Source organism: Myotis brandtii, unplaced genomic scaffold (genome assembly GCF_000412655.1).
Source record: "Myotis brandtii unplaced genomic scaffold, ASM41265v1 scaffold223, whole genome shotgun sequence".
NCBI classification, from domain to species: Eukaryota; Metazoa; Chordata; class Mammalia; order Chiroptera; family Vespertilionidae; genus Myotis; species Myotis brandtii.
Window position 1 is genome coordinate 54364 of NW_005358369.1, and position 17139 is coordinate 71502.

A 17139-nucleotide genomic window follows, 5' to 3' on the forward strand; every position below is an offset into this window, starting at 1 on the left:
TGACCTGGAGCCCTGACTGCTGAAATCGGCCGGCACCTTCTCGCCCAGGGGCGGTTTCACCAGCGGAGGATCATTAGGCAGGAAGCCTCCTCGTAGAAGCTTCTGGATTCGGGAAAGCGCCAACGATGCGAAACCGCCTTCTGCGTTTGCGGAACGTTCCGGTCTACAGATAGTCGTCAGATCAAGCACTCACAGGATGGAGTGAGGAAGTGCCCTGAAATTGATTAAATGTTGCAGGAGGAGAAGGGAAAAAAAAATAGAAGAATGTAGCCGAAAACGGCCGCGTCAGCAGTCATAACTCAGGCTTGCATTCCTTCGCCCGGAAGGTGTCCTGGGAATTCTTTGGACATTGGACACGCATTTCTAAAGCATTTGCAATTGAGTTCCTAAAATGCAGCTCGACTTATTTTCCAAGAATGATCTGGCAGCCACACAAAGCCAAGGAAACGTGCTCTGGTCGAGTGCTCTGTCGGTCACTTCATCCGGACCCCAGGGCTCCGAAGATGTTCCTTGTTCGGAAGGTGGGCGCCGCTCGTGTCCCTGTCCCCTAGGGCCAGGCACTGAGAGTCTGGAAACCGCTCAGCTCTAACCGGGAGGGGCCTGGAGGCGTGCGCGGACATTGCGTCTCGATGCTCCAAAACACTCTTAATTTATCGGGGATGATAGCATCTTACGTATGTGGAGAACTGTGCAACCTCTAAAATATTTTCCCGTCTCTTTTCCCCTTGGTTAACTTCAGTTCTTATGCCAACATTGGAGAGTGGGTGGGTGAGGGCGGCTTATCTCCATTTACAGATTCCAGAGGGAAGCGTGAATTAAATACCCTTTTATTCCATAAATATGCCCGATGGTCTTACATCTGACAGTATCGAGTACTCCTGAGGACGCGTGGCAACTGACATGCCGCTGCTGGTGGTGGGAAACCTTGGAGAAGGGTTTGGCGTCACCTAGTAAATCTGAAATGACTCTACCCTAGGACCCAGCTGTTCTAACCCTAGAACAGACCCCAGAGAAGTGCTTGCACGTGCGCCCGGCAGTTACGTCGAAGGATGTTCACAACATGATGTTCACAACAGCCAATGACTGGAAACAGCCAGGAGCCCCCCAGGACCGACGGATTAACATGTTGCAGCGTCAGGCGTGGCTCGCACGGCAGAGCCTCAGGGACCTACACCGGGAGCACAACACATCCGAACGATGCCACTTCTGAAAAGAGGCAAAGCCAGGCCAAGCGTAAGAGGTGTTTTGGGGGATAGAACCATAGGGGATACAGCCTTGAAGAAGTTCAAGAACGTGCTTCACACAATCCTCAGGGCAGAGGCTGTGCCCTGAGGAGGGGAGGAAGAGGATGGTCTGGGGGGAGGGGCACACAGAGGACTTGGAAAGTAATCGCATGGTTGTTCCTTAACAGGGGCGATGGCTCAATATATTGTCACCCTTTAAGAAAAAAATGTATTGCTTAGTCCATATTTAATAAATACACATTAAAATGAATAGCATTCACATAAAACATCAAAGACTAATTCCAAAGGCAGTTTGAAAACTAATCCCATGGCCTGGCCAGGGGGCTCAGATGCTTGGAGCATCGAACAGGTTCCAGGTTCGATTCCCGGTCAGGACACATACCTAGGTTGTGGGTTCAGTCCCTGGTCAAGGTGTGTACAGGAGGCAACTAATAGATGTTTCTCTCTCACATGGATGTTTCTCTCTCTCTCTCTCTCTCTCTCTCTCTCTCAAATCCTGGAACCTATCCTGGGGTGAGGATTAAAAAATAATTTATACAAATAAAATAAAAAATAATCTATATCATAAAAGGCCTGTGGTCGTGATGCTGGAATGGTGTCACAGCCAAACAAGCAGCGGCTCTCATGGTGGGCGGGGCAGGACATGAGCTACTCAAGGCGGAGAGCTACTCCTGGTGGGGAGCTACTCCTGGTGGGGAGCTACTCCTGGCGGAGAGCTACTCCTGGTGGAAAGCTACTAGCAGCAGAGAGCTACTAGCAGCAGAGAGCTACGAGCAGCGATGGGCAGGGCAACCAGCTGAGGCAAGTGGAAATGAGCTACTCACTCACAATTTCATGCACGCTGGGCCTCTAGTTTATAAAAATAAAATAAAAACCAATCCCACTTATAATAGCAGCAAAAACGATAAGGTACCTGGGAATAAGTATAAGAAAATGTGTGCACAACTTCGTAGGGAAAATTATAAAACTTTCATAAAGGACATCAATGAGTTCCCCGTGTAAGCAGGCAGGCTATGTGTATGGGCCCCAAAGTAACATACATTCAGTCCACCCGGGACCATCCCAGCAGGATGGGTCTTGATATGCTTAGCCTAAAATTTATAGAAAAGTATAAAAGATCGATTAATCCTTTAAAAGAATTGGGGTGTGTGTGGAGGGGTGATTCCCCAGCAGGGATGGAGGCTGGTTATGCCACAGTAAGGCATTCAATGTGCTGGGGTGTGGATGCAGGGAAAAGAAATAGCCCGTGGAACAGAACCGGCGGCCCAGAAACACACCCACGGAAATCGGGCACGTGATGCTGCGCTGGAGAAATCTCAGCCCACACAGTCAACGGTGCGGGACGCGAGGCTGTCCACCCGGAGAAAGCGGGCAGTGGCTCTCCTCCGGCTGCTCCACAGCCATGCGTTCCGGAGGGCGCCAGGCGTGGGCAAGCGATATTGTCGAACATTTCGAAGGGCGCCTGGCAGAGCACCTTTGCGTTGCTGGGATGAGGGAAGGGTTCTTAAACAGGATCCACAGACTGCGGCCAAGGGGGAAAGCACTGGTACATACTGTGTAGGATTGTCAAAGACACAGGAAACAAAGCTGAAGAAACACCCGCACGGGTTGGAGAAATAACCTGTTAACTGACAGCTGTTCTCCTCCAAATGGCCCACAGACCCATGAGACAGTTAGAAACTGGCTGGACGCGGACTTCACGACCCACAAGAGGAAATCATCGTAGGTGATTAGATGTATGGAGCGGCCCTGACGCTTCTAGCACCAGCGAGAGGCCCGTGAAAACCACAGGGGGTGCCATGCTGTCGCCATCAAGCAGGATTAAATCGTCTCACACCAGCCATGCGCCTGGATGAGGAACAGGACCGCGACTTCCTCACGCGCGGCCTTGGGACCTGTGAGCTGACACGGGCGTCGGAGAGCGGCGTCCTGTGTCCGGGCTGCGTCTCAGGTGCCCTCCCCCGGGGGCGCACCAGGTGCTCATTCCGCCTCCTGACGAGCCAGCCGGCAACAAGGAGGAGGAAAGCAGCCTCCTCTCCTACCTGTCTCTCCGCAGAGGAGTGAAGGCCGATGCGCTCATTCCTGGAGCCAGCACAGCCGTGAGAGCGACGAGTTGGACCCCCTGCGTTGGTCTCCCAGCCACTTTCTAACAAGCACAACATCCGTCCCCACGGGATTTGTATATTCTCAGAGTTTCCCACAACTTCTTGGGGCAGTTCCCTGGGGGTCCCGGGACCTGCCTCTTGCTTCACAGACCCAGGGACGCCCCTGCCTCCGGCCACCCCCCCCCCACCTCTTTTCCAGTCGCCACCTTCGGAACCGGCTCAGCCCCCCTCAGCCTCTGAGACCAGCCAACACCGTTTGTTGAGCTTAACTCCTTCTTGTCGAGCAACCAAGAGCTCCCAAAGTCACCCGGATGGAGGCTGCCGTCAGCCGCCTGGTCAACCTGCATCCTCGGGCCTCCACACCTACCTCTCTCTGGGCATCTGTTCCGCCAACGATGATGTGGCCACAGAGGGTGTGGGCGAGGCGGGGAGAAGCCTCTCGAAAGATGCAAAGCCAGCGAGGTGGCCACACCCTCTTCCAGGACGTGTAGGTAAAACTTGGGTTGCCGTGGCAGCTGCCGTGGTCCCGGAGACAAACCTGACCCAGGCCCCAGCCCTGCCGGCCCTGGTCCTCCGCACACAGACCCTCCACTCTGACCTGGAGAGCCCCTTCCGGGGGGAGCAGGTGAAGCTCATCGGGGAGATAGATGGGCGACACCTGGCTCCTTCGCAGGCGACGGGCAAGTAGCTCTTTGAAAGGCTCCCCGTCAGGCACGACAGGAGCCTGCGGAGACGGCGGCCTTTGAGGGGCCCCTCTGCCTCCCCTGGAGTCTGGCCTCCGCTGAGCCTCTCCCTGAAACCACTAGGCACCCTTTTAACCACCTGGAGCCCAACCCCATGCCTGGGACCAAATGGGAACGATAGAGCTTTTTGCAGTTGGGGCAGGTGGACAGCTTCTGGGGAGCACAGGAAAACGACTGGAAACACACCCCATTCAGGAGACTGGATGCTTCGGGAGAGGGGGGGGGGGGGGGAGAGGCGGGAAGAGGAGGCAGCATCGGAGGGAATCAGGATTGCAACCTCAATGGTCATACTCCATCTTTTGAAAACAAGCGCGGATGAAAAAATGGTAACATTTACTGAGTCTGCGTGGGGGGCCTGGTACTTTTTGATCATTCTATGTTTCAAATATTCCAGAACTTACAGTGTGGACCTAGGAATACCTGGAGTCACCTTCCATCATAGTTACTGCTCAGTTATTCATTTTGTTTCTCACCATTCCTTCCTGCAGAGAGTGGAGCTAAACTTTGTTCTTTAACCCGGAGCCAGGGAGAGCTGGAGTCATTTGCCAAAGGCACCCCGGCCAGGAGGCAGGACTGGGACTCACACAGGGTCCCGACGCCGAGCCCGCTGCCCCTCCACTTCTGGAGGAACTGGCAGAAAGGGTTTCTCTGGAGGACGTTTTAGGCCTGGCATGGTGCCTGTGGGAGCCCAGGGGGCTGGGCCAGAGCTTACAGGTTTGCTCTAGAGCAGTGGTTCGCAACCTTCCTAATGCCGCGACCCTTTAATACAGTTCCTCATGTTGTGGTGACCCCCAATTTCATTGTTACAAATTGAACATAATGAAAGCACAGTGATGAATCACAAAAACAGTATGTAATTATATATGTGTTTTCCGATGGTCTTAGGCGACCCCTGTGAAAGGGCCGTTCGACCCCCAAAGGGGTCGCGACCCACAGGTTGAGAACCGCTGCTCTAGAGTCTCAGAGAGGTAGACACACTGGCCGGGGCCACACAGCTGCCCAGTTACACAACCTCCAAGGCCTAAGCGCTCCGTCCCCACCACCTGCAGCTGCGGGCAGTGCCCGGTGGAGGTCTGCCCCCTGCCCCCCCCCGCCCCGCTCTCTCATGCAGCCAGGCAGGAGCCCTGCGCTGTTGCACTGCACGTACCAGAGGAAGATGTCTGGGTGGGAGACCCTCCTCCCGGCCTCCTGGGGGAAGAGCATCATCTGACATCCTTGAAGCATCTCGACCTGACAATCCTATCTGCTCGCTAAGAAAAGCGAAAACAGGTCCCTGCCGTCTCTGCTGCTTTGGGCGGCCGTCTAACGCCCCCCTGGCGAGTGGTACCCTCGGTGGCCCGTGGATTTCCCGTGTTCCCTGCAGCATGGCCCCTGCACAGCTGTGGTGAGGACTCTCGCTCCGGCCCAGGACTCACAGAGTGTTCCCAGCAGGACGGTCACCTGTCGGCCCCGCCCCCGCCCCCTCCATTCATAAATCCCCACTTCTCCATCAGTCCCTCCGCGGCCCTCCCAAACCACTTCCTCCTCTGTTCAGTTTCACAAGGAAAATTCTGGAATGATGCATCACGTTCGCAGCCTCATGCTACGTATTTTACAAGAAAAACAACAACAACAGTGTTGTTTTGATTAAAAGCGAGGAAACAAGGAATCAATCCTGTAAAGTGAGTCAAATTCGGCCACTCGTTCTCGGAAGGCCCACGGTGACGACACAGTGAGCAGGGGAAGTGCATTCAGAGGCAGTTTTGATGCTGGAAAATTCCTCTGGAGCCGCAGAACCACAAGGAGAAATGAAAAACCCTGTTGGGCCCGGCTGGCGGGGCTCAGTGGTTGAGCATCGACCTATGAACCCGGAGGGCACGGCTCAATTCCCGGTCAGGGCACAGGCCCGGGGTTGTGGGCTCAGTCTCCAGTGTGGGGTGTGCAGGAGGCAGCCGATCAATGACTCTCTCATCATTGATGTTTCTATCTCTCTCCCCCCATCCTTTTCTCTCTGAAATCAATACAAATATATACTTTTTTTTAAAAAAAAGAAAGAAAACCTGTTGTGAGGGGGTCACTGCGGAGAATCACAGCCACCAGGTGGGGCGCCCCTGAGCCGCTGGCAGCGCGGAGCCCCTCTGGTGTCATAAGCAGCGGTGAGTTCTCCGTTCCCTTATCGGGTCCAGGCCTCCTGAAATCCGGATAAGCCGGGCTCCCAGCTGGCTGGTCTCTTGGCTGCAGCCGGGATGGGGGTTGGGAAAGCCCCGATACCATGGAGCCGCATGTGGCTGCCGGAGAGGACTGCCTTCCAGGCTGTAAAATGGGCAGATGGACCAGCTTATCTCGGGCACAGGCTGCGCTTCCCCCAGGAGGCTGGACACAGACAGCGGAGGGACCATCCGCAGAGAAGCGGCGCCTCCCCTGTCCCTCCCCAGGCCTGCACCCACCTCCCCTCCAGGGCCTCTGTCTTCTAGAACGCTCTGCGGTTCACAGCGTCCAGGTAGACACAAAGCCCCGAGTTATGTTTCGTGTTTCAAAACAACTCTGAGATACATTTAGAAGAGAAGGGCCTTCCCCATCATGAAGACGAATAAAGGTGCCAGGCCAGTGTGGCTCAGTGGTTGAGCGTCGACCTATGAACCAGGCGGTCGCGGTTGGATTACAGGTCTGGGCACATGCCCGGGTTGTGGGCTCGATCCCCAGTGTGGGGCGTGCAGGAGGCAGCCGGTGAGTGATCCTCTCGCATCATTGATGTTTCTCTTTCTCCCTCTCCCTTTCTCTCTGAAATAAATTAAAAAAAAATTTTTTTTTGAAAGATGACAAAGAGAACCTTCGGAAGGGGAAGTAACTCACCTGGAGGCGCAGGTGTCGGGCAGAAACGGGCCTCGGTCCAGCTCTTCTGCTCCGAGGTCCGTGCCTGCCCGCCTGCACCTGGCCTCTCAGCGGCAGGATAATCCTCACCCCGCACGGCCGCACGTCGCTAAGCATCCTTTTACAACGTTCTTTCATGACTCGTGTTTTGGGAGTGAAAGGGTTCCTTCTACCACTCCTTCTACCACTCCACTTAACAGGGCTCCACAGGAAATGGCCTAGCTGTTCACCCGGCTGCACAAAGGGGGCTTGTTTTGACCTTGAAGTCAACCCACCTTCCGATCTCTCTTCCAGCCAAAGAAAGCTCATGGGATAAACCCATGGACTGTGCTCCGTGTCTCCCAGGGGGTCTGGGGGCAAACAGGAGGACCGGGTTGAGCCCTGGGAAGCCCGGGAGGCCGCTGTGGGCAGAAGCAAAGAGATGCAGACACGTGGCCACAGCAGGAAGAAAAGCATCTTCTGTAGGTGCTGGATGCTGGTACCAACTGAGAATTCCCTACGTGACCAGCAGGGGGCGTGATGCTAAAGAAAGGAGGGCCGGGAAGGCCATGGCGGCAGGATCCACACCAGCCGGTCCAGGACGCTATCAGAGGGCTCAGAGCAGGACAGGGGACCACACACTCGTTCATGAGATAACCCTCGAGCCAGAAGCCTGCATTCAGATCTTAATGCTGTCCCGTATAAGCAGCTCTCGGCCTCAGTGTCCACATCTGTAAAATGGGGTTAATCACAATACCTCCTGAACAGGGTTGTGGGAAGAGTGGCACGGATGAGTGACTGCACGGAGAACTTGGGAAAGGGGCTGGCGCACAGTAGGCGTTACCTCCATAGGCAGCGACACGTTGACAAAGGTCAGCAGCTGCCTGGACTGGGACGCTTCCAGGAGGGGGACGGGCCAGGAGCGTGAGCCGGGCCTTCTCGGGCGTCGCCTGTTAAGTGAGTCAGGGGCAGGGGGGAGCCGCTTGGAGAAGCCCCAACGCTTTGCCTGGCCGCACTGACCGTCAACAGGAAACGCCGGAGCCTTCGGAAGCTGGCCAGGGCTGTGGCGAGGCGGCCTCGCCCCATGGTGTTAATTATGAACAGATTTGCAGACGCAAACGAGGCTCTCCGCTCCTCCAGCAAGTAGCTGTTGGGGGATTTGGGAAACAAGGGTCAATGAGACCTTCTGTGTGCGTTTCTGAAGTGACCGAGGGCTCTCAAAGGTCAAGTCCAGCGGTAGGTAAATGCTTAAAAACCAAACCCGCTCGGTTAACGTCACTAAGGACAACTGCTGCTGAGAAACTTAATATTGTTTGCGTTTTATAACTGCTGCTCTCCGGTCTGTGGACAAAAGGGGAAAAAATAGACCAGGGCTGGCCAGCAGGCTGCCCGCAGCTAGTCTCCTCCCCGATGGCCCCTCCAGCCCTCTCTCCCCTCCAGGCAGCCACGGAGATGAATCTGACCATGAGCACCCACACAGCCGCCACCCCAGCCTTCCTGTGTCAGCTGGGCAGATGGAGGTCCCTGGGGACCCAGGAAAGTCTCACCTGGGAGAAGGGCCGAGTCTCAGAGGACGTGGCGGCCGCACTGGCATCAGGTCCCCGTGTGACCTGAGAAAATCCCTGCCCCCTCCTGGGCCCGATTTCTCAGATAGGAGATGGGGGCGGGGGCAGGGAGAGGCCATGTGGGTGTTGATGTTCCAGTCCAGGCTCCCTCCAGGGTGCCCCATGTGTTCTCCTCTGGCTTAAGCAGGGGCTGGGGCGGGGGAGGGGTGGTCCCCAGTCAGGTGCCTACCTCCGGGGTTAGCCTGGAACCCCATGGGGTTGACTCTGTGGCTGAAGCTGGAGCCAGCAAACTCCGTGCACAGGGAAAGGCACTGCTGCCCTCTAGCGGCCGCCGGCCAGAAGGAGCGTGGCCCTGAGAGATGCAGGGAAGGGTGGGCTGGGTGGCCCTGAGCCCTGTGGGTGCCAGGACCCCCTGTGTGCGGCGTGGGGCACAGCGAAGGGTCGGACATGCCCCACTTTTGATTTTGTAAAAGGTCACTTTATTTTCTCTTCAAAAAGGAAGCTAACGGCGCCTTTTCTCTGCTTCCATTCAAGCGAGAGAAAGTTTGTTCTCACCGCGTCTAACTTGGGGAGGGGATGCCTTAAAATTAGCTTGTGACGCCCAGGTTCCAGGTTCGTCACTGGGGCCTCGTCACTGGATCCTCAACCCTTGACCCCTGCCCCCCCCCCCCTTTTCCCATTTCTTTGGGTCTGGCTCCGGGCTCGGTGGCAGGCCTCGGGAACTCTCTCCCCGACAAAGGTCAGGCCCCACGTCACCGGCTGCCCGGGCCTGGTGACTCACGGGGCTGACAGCCAGCACGCCGGGGTCCCACGGGCACTGCTTTGCATCATCGGGACTCAGGCCAGTGGTGAGACCAGCCCGGCCGGCCAGTCTCCACACCCAACTCCAGCCTCTGTGCGGGGCCACAGCCTGGGGCCGTGCCTTCAGAGCCGGTCCGTCCCTCTGATGGGCGGCCGTCCTGTGCTCTCTACATGTTCAGCAGCCCCTCTGGCCTCCACCCACCCCGTGGCCAGGGGCACCACCGGACAACACCCTGCCGTGACAATCAAAAATATCTCCAGCCCTGGCCAGTTTGGCTCAGTGGATAGAGCATTGGCCTGTGGACCAAAGGGGCTGGGTTCGATTCCAGTCAAGGGCACGTACCTCGGTTGCAGGCTCCTCCCTGGCCTGGGCCCTGGTCAGGGCTCATGCAGAAGGCAACCAACCAATGGGTTTCTCTCACTTTCCCTCTCTCTTCCACTCTCTCTAAAAATCAATGGGAAATATCCTTGGGTGAGGATTAAACATATAGATCTCTCTCCAGATATGGCCGCATGCCCTGTGGGGCAGCAGCTCTCCAGCTAAGAATCTCTGAGCTAGAACAAGCAGCACCTTCCCTCTGCCTTGTTCCTGAAATATTCTTGAGAGATCCCACAGCAGGGAAACAAAAATTGTTCCGTTTTCAGGTTGAGACATGTACGTTAACAGGTGGGCACAGACCCTGGCTTGGCCATGTGTCACACATGGACATCAGCGTGCTGGGACCCAGAGGCATTGAGTGTCCCTGGTCCAAGTAACCCCACTTCTTTCACAGAGAAAGAGAGTGTTGCCCAGAGAGGTTAAGCAACTAGCTTGAGGTCACACAGCAGGCTTTGTCACTTCATTCTCTACCCAGCGCTGTTTTCGCTGCCCTACACCAAGCCTGAGTGCAGCCAGCACCAGTGAGGAGCTAAAACTTGGGATGAAGCAAAAGTCCTCTCTTGACAGGAACCAAAGACACAGACAGAGACTCCTGCTCCTGTTGCAGTGCCGTGAGTGTGTGCAATGCCGTGAGCGTGTGCAGAGTGAAGTGTTGTAAAACCTTGACCGGGGCTGGGGAGGCGCAGTGAACAGGCACCGTGAGCATGGGAGCCGGCGAGCACAGGGAAGAGCCCCAAATTGTTTGTTGCTATTATGAGGGTCCTTTCCCCCCCCTATAAAAAGAGTAATTTTCGTTTACAGGGACCCCGGGCAATTTTCCATCTAATTTGATGTTTTATAATGTCTGCAAAGCCATGTAGCCCTCGTTGGCTGTGCGGCCGTAGACATTTTATTTTCAAATTTTCAAGGTTATTGGTTCATCAAGAGCAAAGGAAACATGTGGCTGGTTTTCATGGGTCCTGGTTAGGAAGGAGCCGCCGATGGTCTGGGGACTGGAAATGAACTTGCCGTGGAGCCCAGGGCATTGGCTGGAAAGGTGGGGGGGGGGGGGCATTGTCCCAAGTGAGGCCCCAGGTGGGGGCGTTGTCCCAGGTGAGGCCTCCGGTGGCTGCCCTGCCCAGGGGCACAGCCCCGTGGCCGGGTCCCTTCCTCCAGGTCCAGAGCACCCCGTCTTGTCCCCCAGCTCCCCTGTGAGGCACCGTCTGTGGATTTTCTCCTTTAATCCTCACAGCGGCCTGTGGGGCGTGGGGCTGTGGGTACCCCCCGTTCACAGAGGAGAAAAGCGGCTCAGAGAAGTTACCCCCGAGCGGGAGGTGGGGCCCCATCTGAACCTGGTCCTGGGACCCTGGGGCTGCAGTCCAGCCGGGCTGTCTGCTCTGGGCACTGCTGCCCCATCACCACACAGACGTTCGGGAAGATGGCAGCAGCGGGAGCAGCTCCAGGAGACGGCGCTGAGGCCTCGGCCATGGGGGTCGCGCCCCTCCAGCCCAGATAGCGAAACCACAGCGAGGCTGCGGTTAAGGACGGGGACACAGGCCAAGGGAAGACAGCGCGGAAGGCGAGGAAGGAGACGCTGAGAGGCACGCGGGCGTGTGGAGAAGAACCAGCTAGCTCGGCACGGCCTGGCTTACTGAGCACTTACCTGAGCCGGCCCGGGCGGGGGGCTTCAATCCTCAAACTAGGCCCGTGGGAAACCGTGTGTTTTTTACGGAGAAAGCTCCACTGCAGGGGCCCTGCGTGGGCGGCTCCCGCCCCAGAGGATGCGGGTCAGGGCCGGCCCCCCGGGAGCCGGGGACAGCAGCTCCCGGCGCTGGGACAGCCCGTTGGTGCCGAAGCTCTCTCCCCGTCCAGGGCCGAGAACGGGCTTCGTAGAAACCGGGAGGGGCTGTTTGAGACAAAAGCGTCTTTGTGTTACATCCGCCTGTTCTTAGGGACATAGAGGATGAACTCGAGGAACATGAAAGTCACCTGAACCTGCATCCGCAGCCACAGTGGCACACAGGTCCACGTGTTCCAGCCGCCTGGTTTGTCACGCATATGACACGGCGAGCTCTTTTCTAACTCGGGAATCGCGAGGGACAGCTTCCCACGGGTTGACGTCCTGAGCAGCATCTGTGTGGCCAGCAGGTGGACAGCTGCCCGGCCAGGACAGCGCGTGTCCCAGGTCCCCCTGCAGACAGCGCGGGGGCTGCTTCGATGCTGCAGGGATGTAGATGCTGAGTGGGACACCTCGCTCGGGGTGAGGGGCACGTCGTTTGCAAGGGCCCTTGAAGCCGGGCGGCATGGCCGAGAGCCCAGAAGGGCCTCGGCTTCCAGGAAATCCGAGTGCACGGCCACTCCCCACGGGGCGAGGCCAGGTGCTCGGCGACCTGCTCGCGTGGGAGCGGAAGTCGGTGTTCTCACCTGTGAGGTGCGGATGGAGACAGCGCCTGCTTCACAGGTCACGTGAGGACTCAATGAGACAGTGACACGTTTGGGAATCTCTTCCCAGATTTCCCGGGAGCATGGAGCTCCCAGGCCCAGCCAGCAGCCGGCAGCCGGCAGACCTTGAGGCGGAGGGACAAACGGTGAGAAGGAAAACGTCACATAAATCCCAGGGCGAGGCAGGCAAGAGCAAGCGTGTGGGGGCGGGAAGGAGAGCAAGGCGGGCACAGGGGCGGGGCCTGCCGTCCAGGTCCCCAGCTCCTCTGGGCACAAGGCTCTGGCCTCCGAGGCCAGGTGGACGGGCCCGGCTGGTTGGCTGACGTCCCCTTCATCTGGGGGGTCGGGGAGGCCCCAATCGCCTGAGCTCCCCCCGATTCCAGCCACAATCCCGCTGAACTGCGACCCCGTCCTGCCCACCCCACCCCGCCTGACCAGCAGGGCCTTGAGGACCAGGACCACGCGGCATCATTCCTGGGTGCCCGGTCACAGCCTGGCACATTCAGCGGCCGAAAATGAGCCCACGAGCGACGGATGGACGAATAGGCGTTCCAGGTGGAATTTGGGGGTTGGGGGGGTCCAATCAGGGGCACAGAGACAGGTGCCAGGAGACACCACGGGGGACAGTGCCCCCTTCTGGTCGCCCAAGATCTGGGGGAACTGGCAAGAGACTGGCTCGGCTCCCTCCTCTGCATTGACTTGTTCTTTTTTCAGACAAGTTACTGGCCTGTCTGCTGCCCCGTGTCCCGGGGGGTAGAGTGGGTGGCGGTGGCTGCGGGGCCTTTGACTGTGTAATTACGCCCCCCATGGGAGCCCTGGGCGTCGTAGGCTATTGATGGTTAGGGAATCCATGAGCTACAAGCAGGGCCACCCCAAGAAGCTCCAGGGTCGGTCCAGAAGGCAGAGGGAATGGGGGGGGGGGCTCTTACTGAGGTTTCTGCAGGAAGCAGCAGGAAGGCGGGTCCGCAGGCTTAGGAGGGGCGAGTCTGAATAATTCCAGGGGCTCTGGGACACAGGGGTCCCTGGTGGTCGGTGCCTGCCCTGGGTGACTAGAGGGAGAGTAGGCAGTAGCCCTGGGGAAGGGGGTGCAGCGAGAGGAGGGGGGCCCTGGGTTGGGTGGTTGGCAGAGGAGGGTGTGCTCACAGGGCCCTTCGCCCTCTCTAGGAGCTGCCCTGGAGGGGCGGTCTCTCCAGGATCAGCGCTCAGAGCTCGGACACAGAGAATAAAGGACAAGATGAATCCTCCGGGAGGCCCAGCACAGAGGCCAGAGTCAGCGGGCTTCAGTCCCAGGCCTCGCCTTCTGTCCGGGTGACTGTTAGCCCATTGCTCAGCGTCTCTGGTCCGTAAAGCTGAGGGTGGCCGTCTTGGCCTCTAAGGTACATGTAGGGGCGCCTGCCTCTGGCCCCAACTATAGGGCATGAAGGCATCGCTGGCGTCCAGCAGAAATCCTGTGCCGGTGGGACCCTCAGCCCTGGTCCTGCTGAGGTGGGCGTGGCCGGGCGTGGCCAGGAGGCCAGGACCCCGCCCCGGGCCTGCCAGCAGCATAGCAGCATCGCCTCGCTCCCGCCAGCAAGAGGGTGTGTGAGGCTGCCACCCCCGCGGCCCAGAGGCAGACACAGAACGGGGTATTATGCAGAACCGCACACCCCAAGCGCGAGCTTTATTTTATTATCTGCATTTTAAACTCTTTAATATGCCTCCCAAGATGCTGTCTGGTTTGGAAATCGCCTGTAACAAATGCACAGACTAAATCTCTCTGTTAAACACAGACAGACGTGCAGTTCTTATTTCTAGGACAGAAGTCCTCTCTGCCCCCACCGGACACACATGCAGCCAGAATTCAGTGTCTGCCCAAGGGTTGTCGGCTGGTCCACAGGCCAGAGCCCCCTGCCAGTCTCAGCTGGGCGCCTCCTGCATCAGACTCTGAATGGAAAGGGAGGTGTTCTGGAAGGTTCCGGCGTCTGCCCCTTCCCCATCACCACGTGTGTCCTGGCCACTTCCAACCCCGAGCAGCTCCCCTCGCTCTCGCTGTCCCTGGACAAAGTCACCTGGACACAGAGCCCCACACCTGCTTCTCCGGGTCCCGGGCCAGACTTCCCCGTCCTGCTCCCCGGGGCTCCGGGCCTCCCTCTCCCTCCCTTCTTCACCAGACTCTACAGATTACCCCCAGGAGAGGGAGATGAGACACCGGGGGTCCATCATGGGCTGCGGGGAAGGGAACAGAGCTCGAAGTGCAAGACTGGCGCCCCCTGGACCCCACCATGACGTGGTAACACAGTAGGTCTCAAAGCGTGGGGCCGGGGCCCGGCCGGCGTGGCTCAGTGGATGAGCATCGACCTATGAACCAGGAGGTCATGGTTGGATTCACAGTCAGGGCACATGCCTGGGTTGCAGGCTCGATCCCCAGTAGGGGGCGTGCAGGAGGCAGCCAATCAATGATTCTCTCTCGTCATTGAAGTTTCTCTCTCTCTTTCCCTCTCCCTTCCGCTCTGAAATTAATAAAAATATTAAAAACAAAACAAGATGCTGTCAAAGAATCAGAAGACAGACATAAAAAAAAATAAAGTGTCTTAAAACAACAACAACATAGGTCCGGGCGGGGCATAGAAAGGGGGAAGGAGGTGGAGGAGAGAGAAAGAGATAGAGAAGGGAGGGAGGAAAGAAGGGAGGAAGAAAGAAAGAAAATGACATCCCTGACCCAGTGTATCTTACAAAAAACTGAAAATATATCCATACAAATAACAACATGCATTTCCTAAGAACACCAAATAAAATGACGCACAACACAACGCCAACCCTACGCCAAACTGGCCTTCTCCCAGCGACAGGTCCAGCTTTGGCCATGCTGTTCCCTCTGCCTGGAATGCTGTTCCCTGCCCTTCAACCACTCAGCTTTGCCTCATCTTCGGATCCCTGCTCTCCTGCCTCCTCCTCCTCCCACGCCCCCGGGGCCGCGTGGCTCACCCCTTCCAGGCCCCAAGGGCACACTGTCACACCTCACCTGCTTTCAGTCTGCCCTGACGCCTGGGCTCCTCACCTCCACGCACCCTGACCCGGCACCCCACTTCCGCCCTCGTCACCACGAGGCACAGCTGGGACGTCCAGTGGGACATCCACAGGCCCCTCCCGCCCCGCCCAGGCTCTGCCCGCAGCTCTCCCCTGGCTCCCTCCCACGCCCCCGCCTCTCACTCCTGCTTCCAGATGAGGCCGACTCCCTGGTACCATCTCTGTGCACCGTCCCACATCCCTGAGGGTGTCTCCACATGGTGGCTCCTTGTCCTCTGACCGCTGGCCATGTGGATGCCATGGGCCCCTCCAACCCGACACCCCAAGTACCCTGCCTCTGCCACCCCAGGCCCACCGCTCGGCCTGGCACCACCGTCGATGACACCGGAGACCTGGGCGTTGCCCTCCCGTCCTGGGTCTGCCTTTGGTGTCTGTCTCGCTCCCCATGAGACGATGCCAGCTGGGTGGCAGGGACAGGAAGATGAGCGAAGCCCTGGCCAGGCCCCAGGAGCTCGCTGGCCCATGGCAATTTGGAGGCGGTCAAGGCTGGACGCCGTGTGACGCGAACCCCCTGAGGTGGCTGCTAGGAGAGCGATAGCCTTGTCCGCTCGCTGGTCTGTCCTTATGGCCCAGACAGGGTCCCGGCGGGAATGGACATCCTCTCCGTGGAGCTGAGAAGACACAAAGGCTGCTATAAAGGCGGGGGTGGGCCCCGGCCGGTTTGGCTCAGTGGATAGAGCGTCGGCCTGCGGACTGAAGGGCCCCAGGTTCGATTCCAGTCAAGGGCACATGCCCGGGTTGCGGGCTCAATCCCCAGTGGGGAGTGTGCAGGACGCAGCCGATCAATGTTTCTCTCTCCCTCTCCCTTCCTCTCTGAAATCAATAAAAATATTTTTTTTAAGTAATAAAATAAAAGTGTGGTCAGGGTTTGGGTAACCCTCCAGGGACAGGGCACCCCTGGGCATTAACAGCAGGGGGCACCACCTCTCCGGGGCCTGGGGGGGGGTGGTCACTGGTCACTGGTCACCAGCCGGGAGCTTCGGGGGGCTCCAGTGGAGGGAGGCAGCAACCCTCAGTGCCACGGCCTGATACACGTGCCCGTGACATAGGTAGGAGAAGACTGCAAGCCCGGCGGGGGGTGGGGGGGGGCTGGCATTCTCCCTCACGACCCTGAGGGCGGGGACACGCCACGCCATGGTGGGCCACATGGCAAGCACCAGGGTCGGTGAGCGGGCAGAGCGAGGGGGGACCAGGCAGAGCTGGGCAGGAACGGAGGCAGCAGGCGTGGGCTGGGACCCGGGCTGCCCCAGGTTCCTGGCACCTGGCCCGGGAGTGGGGGGCGGGGGGATTAGGGCAGGTGGGTAGGGGAGCCCCGAGGGAGTGAACCCCACACCGGAGGCCCTGGTTGGCTGGATTGGATTTGGAAAACGCCAGGTGAGTAACTGGTGCGGCTCCAGGAGTGCGCTCACCCTGGGAGGGGCCGTCCCTTCAGAGTGAGCAGGGCCCTGGGGTCAGGGCGTCAGGACACAGAAAATGAGAAACACGGTTACCACACCCCAGAGAGAGCCAGGGGGGACGAATGCCTGCCCCCCTCTCTACTCCCCCCTCCAGGCTCCTGCTGACGTCACCTATTGGCCAAAACCGGCTGCGAGGCAGAGGGCGAGCGAGGGACCCTGACCCAGCCTGCCTGTCCCAGAGCGGGTGCTGCGCCCCCAAGTTGCGGCCCACACTCAGGGCACCAGACTCAGCCCGGGGCAGGAGGGGCGGCCGAGCGAGCGCAGAGATTAACACAATATGTCTGGCAGGCGCGAGCTCCGCACAGGGCTGGATTGTGAAATTTCCGGGGAGGGGAGGGCTGGCCAGGCTGGATGCTCAGGGAATGTCTCCGCCTTGAGTCACTTCCCGGCCTCCCCGGGCCTGTCGGCGAGGCAGCGCCATCACCTTCGCGGGCGTGAAGTGTTTCCACGGGGATGCACAGTGAGCCGGTCCTGGCCCCGTGCTCGCCTGTGTGAGGGGCTCGCCCGCCCCCTCCCGGCTCTCAGGCTG